Source organism: Rhinopithecus roxellana, unplaced genomic scaffold (genome assembly GCF_007565055.1).
Source record: "Rhinopithecus roxellana isolate Shanxi Qingling unplaced genomic scaffold, ASM756505v1 contig1636, whole genome shotgun sequence".
NCBI lineage: Eukaryota > Metazoa > Chordata > Mammalia > Primates > Cercopithecidae > Rhinopithecus > Rhinopithecus roxellana.
The window spans coordinates 7,795-22,489 of NW_022141756.1; the positions used below are offsets into that span (position 1 = coordinate 7,795).

A 14,695-nucleotide genomic window follows, 5' to 3' on the forward strand; every position below is an offset into this window, starting at 1 on the left:
GATTACAGGCACGGGCCACTGTGCCCGGTAACCTGTTGATTCTCAATGAATCTCAGTAGAAACGCGCGCTTGCGTGGGCAAAAGCACCAGCTGAGGCCGTCAGATGGGTTGTCGAGGATCCGGGTCCTTGGCTTTACCCTGGAGACCAAGTCCAGGAGGCCTTGGTGCACTCAGATGGAGAACGGTGGCAGCAAGGAGTTGGATGTGCCACTGAGACAAAAACCAACGCTAATACTCACCATCTGTGCACTACCTTCTGTAAGGGTAACAAATGTCTGGGGCCACCGTCACCAGAAAGCCCCTCTTCTCGTCCGCGCCTAAGGTGGCCTCGGGGCTCGCCACTGAGACGCGGGGCCAGGAGAGAGTCTGGCAGCTTCTAGAGCCCTCCGCCCGCCTCCCCTGCCTCCTGCTCAGGTCGCTGCTCCGGCAGGGTGAGGCCGGGGAGGGAGCGGGCAGGCTGGGCACGGCCCGCGGGGCAGGGTAGCCGGCTTGACGTGCGGGGGTCCGGGAGGCAGGCGCGGGGAAGGAGGCCGAGCGCGCAGGCCGGGAGGGCGAGCAGGAGGGCGGCCGGCAAGCCCGCTTCCCTCAGTTTTGTGCGCCTGACAGCAGCCCTTCAGCACAGGTGAATTCTTTGAGGAAGGGTCTCATTCACACGCTGCCAAGACATCCGCGACCTATTCTTGAATTCACACAAATACTAAAGGACAAACAACAGCCCGACTAATTTAGCAACTTGGAAGAGCCAGCTGGTGCTGCCTTTCCGCGCCCCTGGGGCCCTGTCTTCCGCTCCTCCCGCCCCCGCCTCTCCCGAGAGGTCTTCCCGGAGTTATTTTGTATCCTGCAGCTCCAGGCCTCATTGTGACAGCTGAGTGACTTAGCTGGCTCCATGGGATGCGGAATGACAAAGGCGCAGAGCATTGGAGGCCCGGTGGCAGCAGGGGATGGCAAGGGATGGCTGAGTCTTGCAGCCCTGAGGACCCCCCCATCCAGCAGCCGCCTGAGGTGCCCAGTCGCCCACTCCACTTCTCTCTAAATATAATGCTTCTATGAATTAAGTGAGAGACTTTTGCAGTCCAAAAAGTGGTACTTCCAGTGTCCTCACAGGCTGGAGGTGGTTGGGTCGCAGACTTCTGCAAGTCCTGGCCCTGACAGTTCTTTTTCTGTCGCTGCCAGTAGCACCTTCTCTCTCTCTCATCCATTAAGTGCCAGGACTCCTGCCTTCTGTCCCCAAGGCCACTTCACCCTCCCTGGCTTCCCCATCTTTGTGCCTCCTTGGTGGTGCCAGCTTCCTCTCCAGCCTGGGAGAGGTCATGGGCTCCACAGGCCTGTCCTGGCAGTGCCAGCCTGGACTCCTGAACTGCCCCAAGGGCCATCCTCACAGAACGGTGGCTTCAGGCCTGAACTCTGAATTCAGACCTCACTGAAGGGCAAGTGCAGTGCAATGATCAACTGCCTAGTTGGGATTTCTGACCTCCCTGAAACTGCTTAACACCTCAGAGCACAGTTTCCTTGTCTGTAAAATGGGGGATAATAGCAATATTTAAAGAGAATGGTTATGAGGATTACATGAGCCAAATCAGGGAACTCACTTAGGTTGTAAGTGATCCAAAAATGTTAGCTATTATTAATAACATTGTTCTACCAAACACTAAAGGCATGTTCAGCAAACATGCTACCTCAGTCCACTTCAGCATCTTGAGGTCCCACACTATCTTCTTCAGAGGTTTTGAGTGGAGTCACAGAATTACACAACACCATCCCCAATATCAGTCCCCAACTCCTTTAATTGGCGGGAATAAAGTGCTCTTTCCCTAGCCACCCTGTAAATCAGCTCATAGGTCATTAACTGTTTCTAAGAGCTCCAGACTAGGCCGAGGAAGCTGCAAAGAGGCCACTGAACAGATACTGGGCAGAATTTCTTTCTCTTCAGATATATCTGTACTCCCAAGCAACATTTGTATTTCCAAAAAATTCAACTTACACTGATGAGAAAGCTAATTGTTTGGAAGCCAATAAGCCAATTTCTGTCTTAGTCCATTTTGTGTTGCTATAACAAAATATCCAGGATTGGGTAATTTATACAGAACAGAAATTTATTTCTCACAGTTCTAGAGGCTGGGAAGTCAAAGATCAAGGTGCTGGCATCTGGTGAGGACTGCTCTCTGCTTCCAAGATGAAGCCTTGGCCGGGTGAGGTGGCTCATGCCTGTAATTCCAGCACTTTGGAAGGCCAAGGCCAGCAGATCACCTGAGGTCAGGAGTTTGAGACCAGCCTGACAAACATGGTGAAACCCTGTCTCTACTAAAAACACAAAAATTACCCGGGCATGGTGGTACATGCCTGTAATCCCAGTTACTCAAGAGGCTGAGGCAGGAGAATCACTTCAACCTGGGAGGCAGAGGTTACAGTGAGCCAAGATTACACCACTGCACTCCAGCCTAGGCAACAGAGCAAGACTCCATCTCTAAAATAAAATAAAGATGAAACCTTGAATGCTGCAACTTCTGCAGGGGAGGAGCACTACATCCTCACATGGCAGAAGGCAGAAGGGCAGAAAGGTATGGCTTTAAGAAAAATATTTGGGCCAGGTGCAGGGGTTCACCCCTGTAATCCCAGCACTTTGGGAGGCTGAGGCAAATGGATCACCTGAGGTCAGGAGTTCAATACCAGCCTGACCAAACTGGCGAAACCCTGTCTCTACTGAAAATACAAAAAATTAGCTGGGTGTGGTGGAGGGTGCCTGTAATCCCAACTACTTGGGAGGGTGAGGCAGGAGAATCGCTTGAACCTGGGAGACAGAGGTTGTAGTGAGCCAAGATCCAGCGCCTGGGCGACAGAGCAAGACTTAAAAAAAAAAAAATTAAAAAAGCAAGCAGGTGATGCTGCTACTTTATAGTATGAGAGGCTCTTCTGAATACCCATCAACTTCAGAGTATTTGGATTTCAGGTTGGCAGGGCAGTTAATAATTTCATTCACAGATGAAGAAGCTTGAGGTTCAGAGAGATTAGTTATCTCACCCAAGATCGCCAAACTAGTTAATTGCAAAGTCATGATTAGATCCCAGGTCTACAGTCCAAGAATGTTTACCACTTCACCACAGGGTCTCATTAGCATAGCATATGCACAAAAACATAAATTCATTTCATCTTTATGCTGGCTCACGCATGTGCACGCGCACACACACAGAGTTAAAACTTGAATACTCTCATGATAACGGGGCATCACTGCAACCACGGTGGAATCAGCAACAATAGACAATGAGGTGCAGTTTCAGGGTAATTTTTTCGATCCCAGTTTGAAATTTTTTTCTTAAAAAAATGGATTCACCTGCCATGTAACAACTATATCAAAGGGATACAATTACTGTTACACAGCAAAGAACTGTGGATTACGTTTAATTTGTTTGAATTATTTGAAATGAGCAATCATCCTCCAGATGCTGGCATCAGGAATATGATGTGGTGGCTACCTGTTGCAGCACCGTTTCCATTCAATTCATAAGCATCCACCTCCTGGGTGTCAATCTCCAGTTATCTACCTGATATATTACTGGGCTGTTTACCCCAGGCTGATCTAAAACTGATACAAGTATACATTCCTGACTTTAATCACTTAGCAATAGTATACTTCTCTATCACCCAATCAAAAATGTTTCCTCTTCAGTAGTTAGTAAAAATAAGCAGTAACAATTTTTACTACATTATTCAAAAAAACTGAGGCTCTAGTCTTTGCTTACAAAGAAGTGAATGAGCTGAAATCCTCTAAAATGCCTTTCTCGCTTTTAGCCTTTTAATTAGTTATCATTAAAAATAAATTCTAGTTCTAAGAATTTGATCATTTGTTCAAAACCAGCATATCACAGAATTAGCAAAAAACCATTTGCTTTTTCTTCTTTACCTTCACAACTTGAGGCAACAGCAGCAGCTTTTTAGCACATGGAAATATTCCAGGTTTTTCCCTCCAGTTCCCCTTGTGGAGAGGCACGCCACAAAATGGAACAGAGGGGAGAAGTGAGTGTCTCGCTCCAGCTCTGCTGCCAACTTGTCTTGAGACATAGGCAAGTCACAACCACCTCAGGTCTTAGTCTCTGTACCTGTGAGAAGCCCCCAACTCTCAGGAAACCTATAGCTCTAAAACACAATTCCTCTGATATAATCTGCAAGGTAATTTTGAGACTCTGCGAAAAGGTCCCAAATTTTATTTGTTTTTGAGATGGAATCTCACTCTGTCGCTCAGGCTGGAGTGCAGTGATACAATCTCCTCCCTGCAACCACTGTCTCCCAGGTTCAAGCAATTCTTCTGCTTCAGCCTCCCAAGTAGCTGGGACTACAGGCACACACTACCATACCCAGCTAATTTTTAGTAGAGACAGGGTTTCACCATATTGGCCAGGCTGGTTTCGAAATCCTGAACCTCATGATCCGCCTGTCTCACTCTGCCTCCCAAAGTGATGGGATTACAGGCGTGAGCCACCTCACCTGGCTCGGTTTCAAATTTTAAAATTGCATGTTTGTTTTTTTGCCATGCATTTTCCTAATTCTACTCTTAAAATGTACTATTATTTTGTTTGTTTTTCCTATATATTTCAAACTAAAATCAGCTTAAAAGCCAAGGGCTCCCCAATGATTTGCCACTGACCAGATCAGGTCGTCTCCACAATGACCTCTCCTGCACTAAAGCAAAAGCAAGGTGCTTACTTAAGGCCTGCTACTTATTCAATCCCCGGGCCAACTAGATATTTCATCATTTTGAAAACCTTTCTCAGCTGGAGCTTAACCAGCCCCAATACTCACAAAGCCCAGCTCACATTCACCGCATGTCTCTACTTACAGATATAAATGCCTACACACACATGCCCTTTACTTACATTGTGGCCATAATATGGAGCCACTTATGGATGTAACTGCACTTCAATGTTTTATTCTATTTTATTTTTTAAAGAGAGGGTGTCACCATTGCCCAAGTGGAGTGCAGTGGCACGATCATAACACTGCAGGCTTGACCTCCCAGGCTCAAGCAATCCTCGCACCTTAGCCTCCCAAGTAGCTGGGGTTACAAGCACAAGCCACCACACCTGACTAATGATGTTCTTTCTGATACTTCAATATCTGTTTATCTGCTAAGCAGAATATGACACATTCTGCTTATAATAAATAATGTGATCGAAATCCTACAATCGATTCATTTCCCTAACCTCAAAATTTAGTTCTATAAAAATATTAGACAAATACATGAAGCAACTTTTTGAACATATTTTGTGAGACTTGATAGGATTGCTGGATTTTCAAACTAGTTTCCACATCAAGAAACTGTAGACGAAAACATTAAGTGCGGTCCTTTTCTTGCTAATTACAAGAATTCTAGATAAATCAGTTCTGCAATGTATTTTTTAAAAATTCATCACAGACTTTCAAACACTGTTTACTGCTAAAGAACAGTAATAGACATTTTAGAAATAAAAGAGCTGGCCACACATGGTGGCTCACGCCTGTAATCCCAGCACTCTGGGAAGCCGAGGCGGTCAGATCACAGGGTCAAGAGTTCGAGACCAGCCTGGCCAACATGATGAAACCCTGTCTCTACTAAAAATACAAAAAATTGGCGGGCGCCTGTAATCCCAGCTACTCAGGAGGCTGAGGGAGGATAACTGCTTGAACCCCAAGAGGTGGAGGTTGCAATGAGCCGAGAGCACGCCATTGCACTCCAGCCCGGGTGACAGAGCGAAACTCCGACTAAAAAAAAAAAAAAAAAAAACAAAGAAAAGAAAAAAGAAATAAAAGAACTAAGTTTCAGCTAAGTGAAAGCTTCCATTTATCAGTTTCTAGGTAATGGCACTGTTTAAAATTAAAGACACACTTGTGTTTAATAATATAGCTATTTGTGTTAAATGACAATCAGCTACATATGATTATACTCAGCTTTCTTTTAAACTAAAGTCATCTCAATACAGTCTTCATCCTGAACACACCAAAGCAGCACCTAGGGACAAGAAATCATTCCTATCTATTGTGCCCTGCATGGAGTACAAGAACCATATAGATATATATGGACTTTTAAAAGGGTAACTAACAGGGTGGGGAAAGTTTACCTATATAATTCCAATAAATGCCAAAACTTTCCAAGAGCTAAGATAAGCACTGGTAGTTTTTCTCTGCTTATGAACTGATACCCTTTGGTATAAGGACTGACAAGAACTATACTGCTTAAGTAAAGCAATTTATCTTTCTAAATTCTCCTTCCCAACAATAACAGTAAAGTAACATTAAGCACCTTGACAGCAAGTACTACAAATACATGACATTTTTTAAAGTTATTTTTAAGAAAAAATACAAGTGCCCTTTTCTTCTAGGGGCATAAAACTATCAACAGTCACACAACTGCTTCATTTCTTAAAATTATTAGACACTATTTCTAATGTCACCTCTGGATTTTCATTTTTTCAAACCATGTGCACATACTCTATCTTTGAGAAACTAGAAATCAAAAAAGGAGGTAAGATGTAACATGTTTAATTCAACAAGCATCTGAGAAGTGTATGCCAGGCTCCAACGTAGGCACCTTCAAGAAAGTAATTTTAAGAGGGCAGACAGGTAATAATATTCCAATGCTAACTATAATGATCACTCCATAGAAGGCAGTACCTAACATAGACTGAGGTTATAAACAAATTTCTTAACAGTCCCAGTAACATAACAAACTATATTCACTATAAAAGTTTATTGTTAGTTGTGCTTCTCTGTTAAGTAAAAATATAACTGTAAAACATCAAATAATCTAGCTATTTTGGGCCCAAAACTGCTACGCCAATTTTTAAAAGGGGTATAAATATTCCCTAAAAGTTATCATTAAGGGTAAACACACATTATTGCACTTAAAATTCACATTAAGCTGTCTTAATGTCAAATAGAGGAGGGATTGGAGGAAAAAAATGAAGTCCCGTTGATCATGTAAATAAAAAACTGGTATAGATCTCTGTGACCTCCTCACACAGGCCCACTCACCACTCCCCATCCCATGGCCTTAAAATAGAACCTTGATATGTTCGTAACAGCTGACATCCCAATAGCAGAAACTGGCTCAGTGGGGCTGCCTTTTAAGTATCAACAAACAAAAACCAACAATGTCATAGCATTTTCCATCTCCAACAGGAAGAGCAAGTTTTGCTTACAACTGCAACATCAAACAAATAAATCAACACACATGTATTAGCTACACTGAATTTCTCAAGTAAATTAAACTGTAGTTCCAGTCAGTTTATAAAAAGTTGCTCCTATGATCACACTCGTGTAATTCCCTTGATATAAAAACCAAATCAAACTGTAAAAAAAAGGAAAAAAAAACTACACACACAAAAAAGCCCTTACATGTCTAAGTATATTGGCCTCAAAAAAAAAAAAAAAAGAATCTGAATCATGCTTCAGTGAAGGCCAGGTCAAAGCAAGAGGGTTTTATTATACTTCACTTCTTTCATCACAGAAATCTATTTCCCTGAAAAAGGAAACCAAAAACCATTTGCTCTTATGAGAAACTGACCAATTTCAATCAGCTCCAGGACAGTGACAGTGACCAGTGAAGCATTAACAGAAATAAAATGTGCATAAAGCATTTAAGAAGTCAAATTAACTTGATTTAACTTGACATTCTCAGTCATTTAGGAAAAAGTGTTCATCCCAAATAGGCTAGTCAATATGGCTAGCAAAGAGACCTATTTCCATCAACTCAACTGTGTTACAGTCGGATACAACTTTTACTACAAAACATGCAAACTGGATACAGTTACAAAGGAATCACCTTCCACCTACAGGGAAATTTAGCTTTAAAAGTACAGAATGAATGTTTAATAAATGACCCATAATGATACAACTGATCTTTCCCATGACTGCCAATATATATAGCTGCTGACACCTCCTGGGTGAGAAAAGATAATGGAAAGAAGTGATTATAAATAGTAGCTTCCTTCTTACTACAACTAATTCAAGGGCTGTGTACAAAAAGCAAAATCTTAGTTCCTAAAGAGATTATTTCACCCTTAAAATCTGTTTGTTACAGATGATGATTACTGACAACAATAATTGCTTCTTCAGACAAAAAGAAAAACTTTGTAAGAAATCTCTATAGCAAGAGTCCTCTCAATACCAACAACCACGTAGTTCTTAAGTCCAAGCTTTTGTAAATGAATTCTCAGAAAAAAAAAAATGATGGTAAGAAAACCTTATGATACATCCAATAACAAAGGCAAACAAAGTGAAAATAAACATTAACATGAAAAAGTATCAACTATTTAAGCAAGTTTAACAAAATATTTTTACTCATATATTTAAAAGAGAGGGAGCAGGCAGGGTACAAACTAAACTGAGGTCGGAAAGAAAGTTTATTATAAACACAAAAAGACCATCAGAAAATGAAAATGTGTTTTTCAAATCAGTAATAAGGCATTCTAATCCATCTGCTCTCTTTTTCTGAGCCACACACTAATTTTTTCTGATATCCACGATAAAAAGATTTAGACTATCCTTCCTCATTATACATTTTTTATTTCCATATCAGCAGCTTTAACCCCTCCTCCATCTAAAAAACTGAAAACTCAAAATCTGCTTTAAAAATACTAGGTCTCCATTTTCCCCTAATACAGGATTGCTAAGTCTGACTGTATTCTTCACCTTCTCAATTCTGAATTACAAAACTTTATTAAAACAATTTGCATTCAACTATTGTTGTTTCATTTTCATGACAAAAAAAGTTTGTTTTTTAAAAAACTATATATTAACTGCTCTAAGGGTTCAGTTGAAAACTTCTCTCTAAAGGTAGAGCAGTTTAAGACCTAGGTTTTATGTGTAATCCTATAATCATCTCTATCTTCATAAAAGGTTTCAAACTCAAGTTTATGTCCTTTATATGACGGGCCCAACCCAATATGTATTCATAACTTTAACAAACAACCGTGTTGAAGAGACTTGAGTGGAAGAGCTGGCACACACACCCCCACCACCAGCAACAGCCAAAAAACAAAACAAAACAAAAACAAGCAGTAAAACAAAAGGACTGTCCACAATCAAGATACAGCCTAAAGGTTAACTTGGCAAGGAATTAAAATACTTATTCTAAAACATCCAAGTCTTATCGATTAACTAGGAAAACCAGCACACTTAATCCTCAAATTTGTAACTAGCCAATGGAAATTCTTAGGCTGACAAGTTAATTTTTTAAAGCTTATTCTTTGAAAAATATTTTAAAACAAAAAATTTAAAATCTCATTTAAAATTCCTAATTATCAGAAAATACATCTACTCTAAGTACGATGTTACTTCATTAAACCAATCACTAAAGTAAAATTTTTAGTAAATTTTATCTAAATTGAAAAGTAATTTTTCAGCCAAGCATTATAGGAAAAAAAAAAAAAAAAGTAATGCCTAACCAGAAACAAAAGTCATGATTAATTTGTTTTGAACAATGACAAACCACAAAGGGGTAAAGCACAAGATGCCAAATTTCACAATTAAATCATCCAGAAAAAAAAAAAATGTGATGGACTTCAGAAACCAATATTTTTCTGAAGTCAAATTAAGTTTATAATAAGACTAACAATTACAGGAAGCAGCTTATTCACACTAAGGAATAGCCCTTTTTCCTGCATGTTTGTACTGGTCTGATAAAAACAATCAAGCTTCCTTGTCATTATATTGCCCGTTTTAACATACTATATGTCACACAGAAGCAATCTTTCCACTAAAGAGTTGACAAGGCAAAAAACTGAAGACAGAGTGAGATGAGAGACGGGGTAAACCACATTAAAAGGGGAGGGGGAACAAACATTATCTAGGCGATATCATAGTGGTCTCCTATATTTAAAACGCAAATGAAAACTATTTCCAACCAGAGGGAAATAAGCCTTTGTTAGAGATAATGACATAATTAACATTTCTGGATTTGAAAGATTAAAAATTATTAAAAGCCTAAGGTTGGAAACTTGATAACAAGGAATCAGCTCTAAATTTAGAGATTTTAGATCAACATAAAAGCACAAGAAGCCTTTTAAAACTAAAGAAACTCAAAGTATGCAGTTTCTTAAATAGTATACGTAAGGTGAAAGTATTTTCACATTTTTGGAATCTCCTATAGCCTTTGAATTCAACATTTCAAGAATGCAATTTAATTTTAATTAACCCTAAATATTGCCAAGGCCTATTTTCATTTTACCGTCGATAAAGGATTCCTTCTAAACAACTGCACTCAAGAAAAACAACTTTCACCAGAAATTGTTACTAATACTACTTAAACTTTAACTTAACCGAAATATGCCAAGGAGAAAATATTAAGAGCGTTATTTTTGAAACGTCATGACGTTGTGCTAATAATTTTAAGGAAAGTGTTTTCAATGTTCGAAAACACTATATAAATACATGATGACAAATCAAATAATCTATAATTTAAGTTTCAACTAAATTTAATATAGGTCAGATTACTGAGTATGTCACACATTTGGTTCCAACCGTTTCCATGGTTAAAAAATAACTGGCGCCCCTTAGCGCTCACATTTGGAAATACTCAATTTAAGAGTTCCAGCAATTTTTTTTTTTTTTTTTTTTTTTGACATTCCAGAAAGTTTTCTGCCTCCACAATCTTTCAAATGCCAACACAATAGGAAAAGCAGAACCCTTTAAAGGGACAGCTCAAGTTTTCTCTGGAGCAACTTGAAATTAACAGATTTGCTGTTCCAACAGTGGAAAATGCCCATTTCAATGCTGGTGAGTGCTGTATGTTTAACATATGGAAGCAAAACGACGAGAAAGCCGTAACACCTAACCATTGTCTACTTTTAAGTTGTTTCTATGACTTTCAAGACAATAAAACTCCTGGGATTTTTCTGTAATCATCTTTTTATCATGGAAACATTTCCGGCCTTTTGTTCTCTAATCACATTCCAACTCCCCAAGCTTCAAACTCCTGTTCCCCGACTCTATTTTTAAAATCTCGAAATTCTTGCGAAAAATCTAAACTCCATTGTTCATCTCTTCAACCTACAGTTTTCAGTTTCCTTTACACAGTCCTCCGGTGATGCCTCTGAGCAGAAAAAAACAAAAAACAAAAAAACTCCTGGCTAGTCGATTTTCGAAACACTTTTTTGTGGTCATTTTTTTTTTCTCTAGGCGTCCACAGAAACCCACAGCTACTAGAAATTAATACTCCAGATACTGCTATGAAAACTTCTTAAGGAAATTCCAGAGTTGGTCAACATTAATCTTCTTGTCATTCTTCGCTCCCCACAGCGCTCCATAAAGCTTTTTGAAAACTTCGGCTCAATTTGATTTCGCCCTTTCCAAACGTCTCGATTCCCTGTCCTACAAACTCGGGCGGCTGCGTCCCCGGGAGTAAACCCTCCGCCCAAGTTCTTCCTAACTCAGGCTGCGCTCCGATCTGTCATCGCGTTATTTCGCACTCCACCCCCCCAACCCCGAAAAGTGAAGTTCAACTCCCTAACAGTTCTCGCTTCCCCAAACAAAAGGGAAAAAAGTGCTTTTCGCCGTCACTTCGTCGTCCTTGTCGGCTACGCCAGCATAATTTCGGTCTCCTATAGAATTTCTTTAAACTAACGAACCCCACTCTGACTTCCACTTAGTATTTACCAGCTGCACCAACTCCCCAAGCACGAAACCCCGCTTTAGTCCTCATGGGAGGGGAGAGCTCCCGAACGCGAGGCAGAGGGGATCCGCGCAGAGCAAGCTCAGGAGGTCGAGGGGCGCGGGGCCCGCGCCGGGGACACGCGCGTCCTCCAGGCCGGCGGCGCGGCGTGGGCCTGCTCTCCGGAGGGCTTGGCGAGGACCACCCACCCCGCGCAGCCCCCGCTGGCCTCTCAGAAATGTGACCGCCAAAGCCAGAAGGGCCGCAGGGTTCGCCCCGCAGCCCTCCGCACCGCACAAACTTGGGCGCCAGCGGCGCGGGGTCCTGGCCGGGCAGGGGGCGTCCGGCCCCGGTGGGTCCACCCCGGCCCGACCGCCGCCGCCGCAAGCCCGGCCCGGCGCCTCCTTTGTGCGCCCTCTCGGCCTCCCAGTCCCCCCGGCGCGCGGTCCCGCCCGGCCGTGACCTTCCCGCCCTCCCCACCATCCCAAGCAGGGAAAGGGGCCGCCCCGGCGGGGATCGGGCCGGGGCCGGGGCCCCGGAGACGCTCACCTTCGTCCAGCAGCCGCTCGAGGTGGTTGAAGATCCCGCAGAAGTTGGGCAGGCTGCTCATGAGCTTCTTGTCGTTCATCAGCTGCATCAGGTAATCTGGGGTGGGCTTCGGCTTCTCCTTCGTTTCCATTTCCCCGACCATATTCCAGGCTCCGCAGCTCACTCCGCCCGCCGCCGCCGCCGCGCCGCCGGAGGAGGGAGGGCGGGGCGAGCCCCGGCCGCGGGCCGCTCGGGACCCGGCGTCCCGCTCCGCGCCGGCTCCCGCTCTGGCTCCCGCGCCGAGCCCCGGGCGGCCGGCACCGCGCGCTCGCCCGCCCCCGCAGGCACTTTCCGCCCCCGACGCGCTCCCTGGCGCCGCCGCTCTCGGCCGCCCGGCTCGGCGCGTCCCTCACGAGGCCGGCGGGCGGGCCGGAGGCGGGTCTCGGCTGACCGAGTGCGGGCGCGGGGCGCGGGCCGCTGGCGCCCGAGGAGGAGCCGGGGCCGCCGCTCGCTCGTCTGGTCGCGCCCGCTCAGCGCCGCCGCCGCCTGTGCCGCGGGCTCGGGGGTCTCTCTGGGCTGGTCCCCGCCGCGGCGCCTCTGCCGCTGCCGCCGCGCTCTGACTGCGCTCCTCCTCTTCCTCCTCCTCCTTCTCCTCCTCCTCCTCACTCACTTGGCGGCGGAGTTCGCCTCAGTTCAGGCGGCGCTGCCAGCGGCGGCGGCAGCAGCGGCGGCGGGGGGGAGGGGCGGCGGCGCGGGGAGGGCCGGGGGCGGGCGGCGGGCGGGCCGCGCAGGGCGGCCGTTAGCGGGGCCCGGCCGGCGCGCTCCCGCTGCCCGCCCGCCGCCCCCCCGACCCGGGCATCAGCCGACGCCGTGCCCCCTCCTCCCTGCCTCCCCCGGCTGGGCCGGGGGCGACGGACGGCGGCGGCGCTCTCGGCGGGCCCGGGCCTGGCGCAGGGACTGGGTCGCCGCCGTGCGGGGCGCCCGGGGCGGGTGGTGTGGGCTGTGGGGGCCGACGGCCGCGGGGGCGCGGGGCTTTCCACGTACGGGGCGGGCGGGGCTCGGGCGCGGTTGGGGCTGGCGCGGCAGGCGGGAGGAATTCCAGCGGGACGCGCCAGCGCTGCCTCCGCCTCGCCTCCCGTTACTATAGTTTTTTCAGAACCTCTCATCCACCCCGCAGAAAAGAAATTTTTTTTAACGTCCTGTTGCTTCACGGGGGACTTTCGGGGTGGGCGTCACGTGGCCCGACACGTAGCCGTGGGGCTCCAGAGCGCGTGCGCGCGTCGAGCCCCGTGGCCACGCCCCTTCCGAGGGTCGCTCCGCCCCCGCCGGGCCCCGCGAGCGCGCGGTGGGGGAGGGGAGGTCCCGGAGCGCGCCTGCGGGGGCGTGGGCGGGCTGGGGGCGATGGCCGCCTAGGGGCTGGGGCTGGCAGTTTAGGATCCGATGCTGGCCAGTCGCCCACGGTGCGGAGGGCTGGTGGGCTTGACCTGGCCGTCGGGCCCGCCACCTCGCGGGTCTTGGCTGCGGGGCGGGGGTGTGGCGGGGGAGCCGAGAACTGGAGTTTGAGGCTTTCTGAGGCGCGTGCCGCGGCGTCCGCCTCTGCGGGATAGGGCGCCCGTCGCGCCGGGCTGCCGCTTTGTCGCCGAGGGAACCACGCGCGACGCCCCTCCCGTCGCCGCCGTGGCTCCCTTCCGTGTTCGTGATTTGCTGAGAGGCTGGAAAGCAGCACGGCGGAGAAGCCCCCGCTCGCCAGGCGGGAAGCGTGCGCGGACACGCGTGCGCCCCACGGGGCGGTGGGCGGGCGTGGGGGGTCTGGGCCAAGCGGTTGACGCGCCGCCAGGGAAGCGATCTTGTTGCACCTTCCCGTTATTCTGAAAGCAAATCGTAGCGAGACCCTAGCGCAGCGGCTTAGCGAATAGTAAGGGGAGCGTTAGTCGTGCTCGAAATGCTTCTTTCGCGATGGTATCAGTGTTCCGTGAGGGAATGAAGCCGCAGTAGGAAATAAAGAGCCTGTGCGCGTAGTCTGAAAAGCAGAAGTCAACATTTTTACAGAAGAAGAAAGAATACTGAGGCAAGAGGTCTTTCTCTACAGTGTGGTGGATTTCCAACATTTAGATTTGTTTGGAAGGATTTTCTGAGCTGCAACAATGAAGTCCTCCTTGATCTATAGAAGTCGACAGTCCCTAAATCTACATCTGCATCTGCATTTTGTTGCAAATCATAACATTCCATTAAAATAATGCAGTTATTTAATATCCAGTTGGCCATCCTGAGAGTCATTCGCGGCTGAAATTTACTGTTAATCATTCTGTCTTCTGACTTAACAGTGAACGTAGGTGATTTTTTTTGTGAAATGTTGCTTCACACGAATTCTGAAAATCACCTCTAAGTTTGAGTTGTACTGAAGGCACTATAAGAATTTCAAACGAACGCTGAGTGGCCAGTAGCTTCTGGCCTTTTCATTTAACAAGCACAGAGTTCGTTTGTAAAATTAAGTTACTTTGACAGAGGAAATGTAATAGCCGTGGTAGACGACGTTAAAAATGTAAC

General features: G+C 46.2%; 1 pseudogene; it reads right to left on the reverse strand.

Moving 5' to 3' along the window:
* Positions 1–11,768: 11,768 nt before the first annotated feature.
* On the reverse strand, positions 11,769–12,808 carry LOC115895718 (annotated as a pseudogene).
* Positions 12,809–14,695: the final 1,887 nt, after the last annotated feature.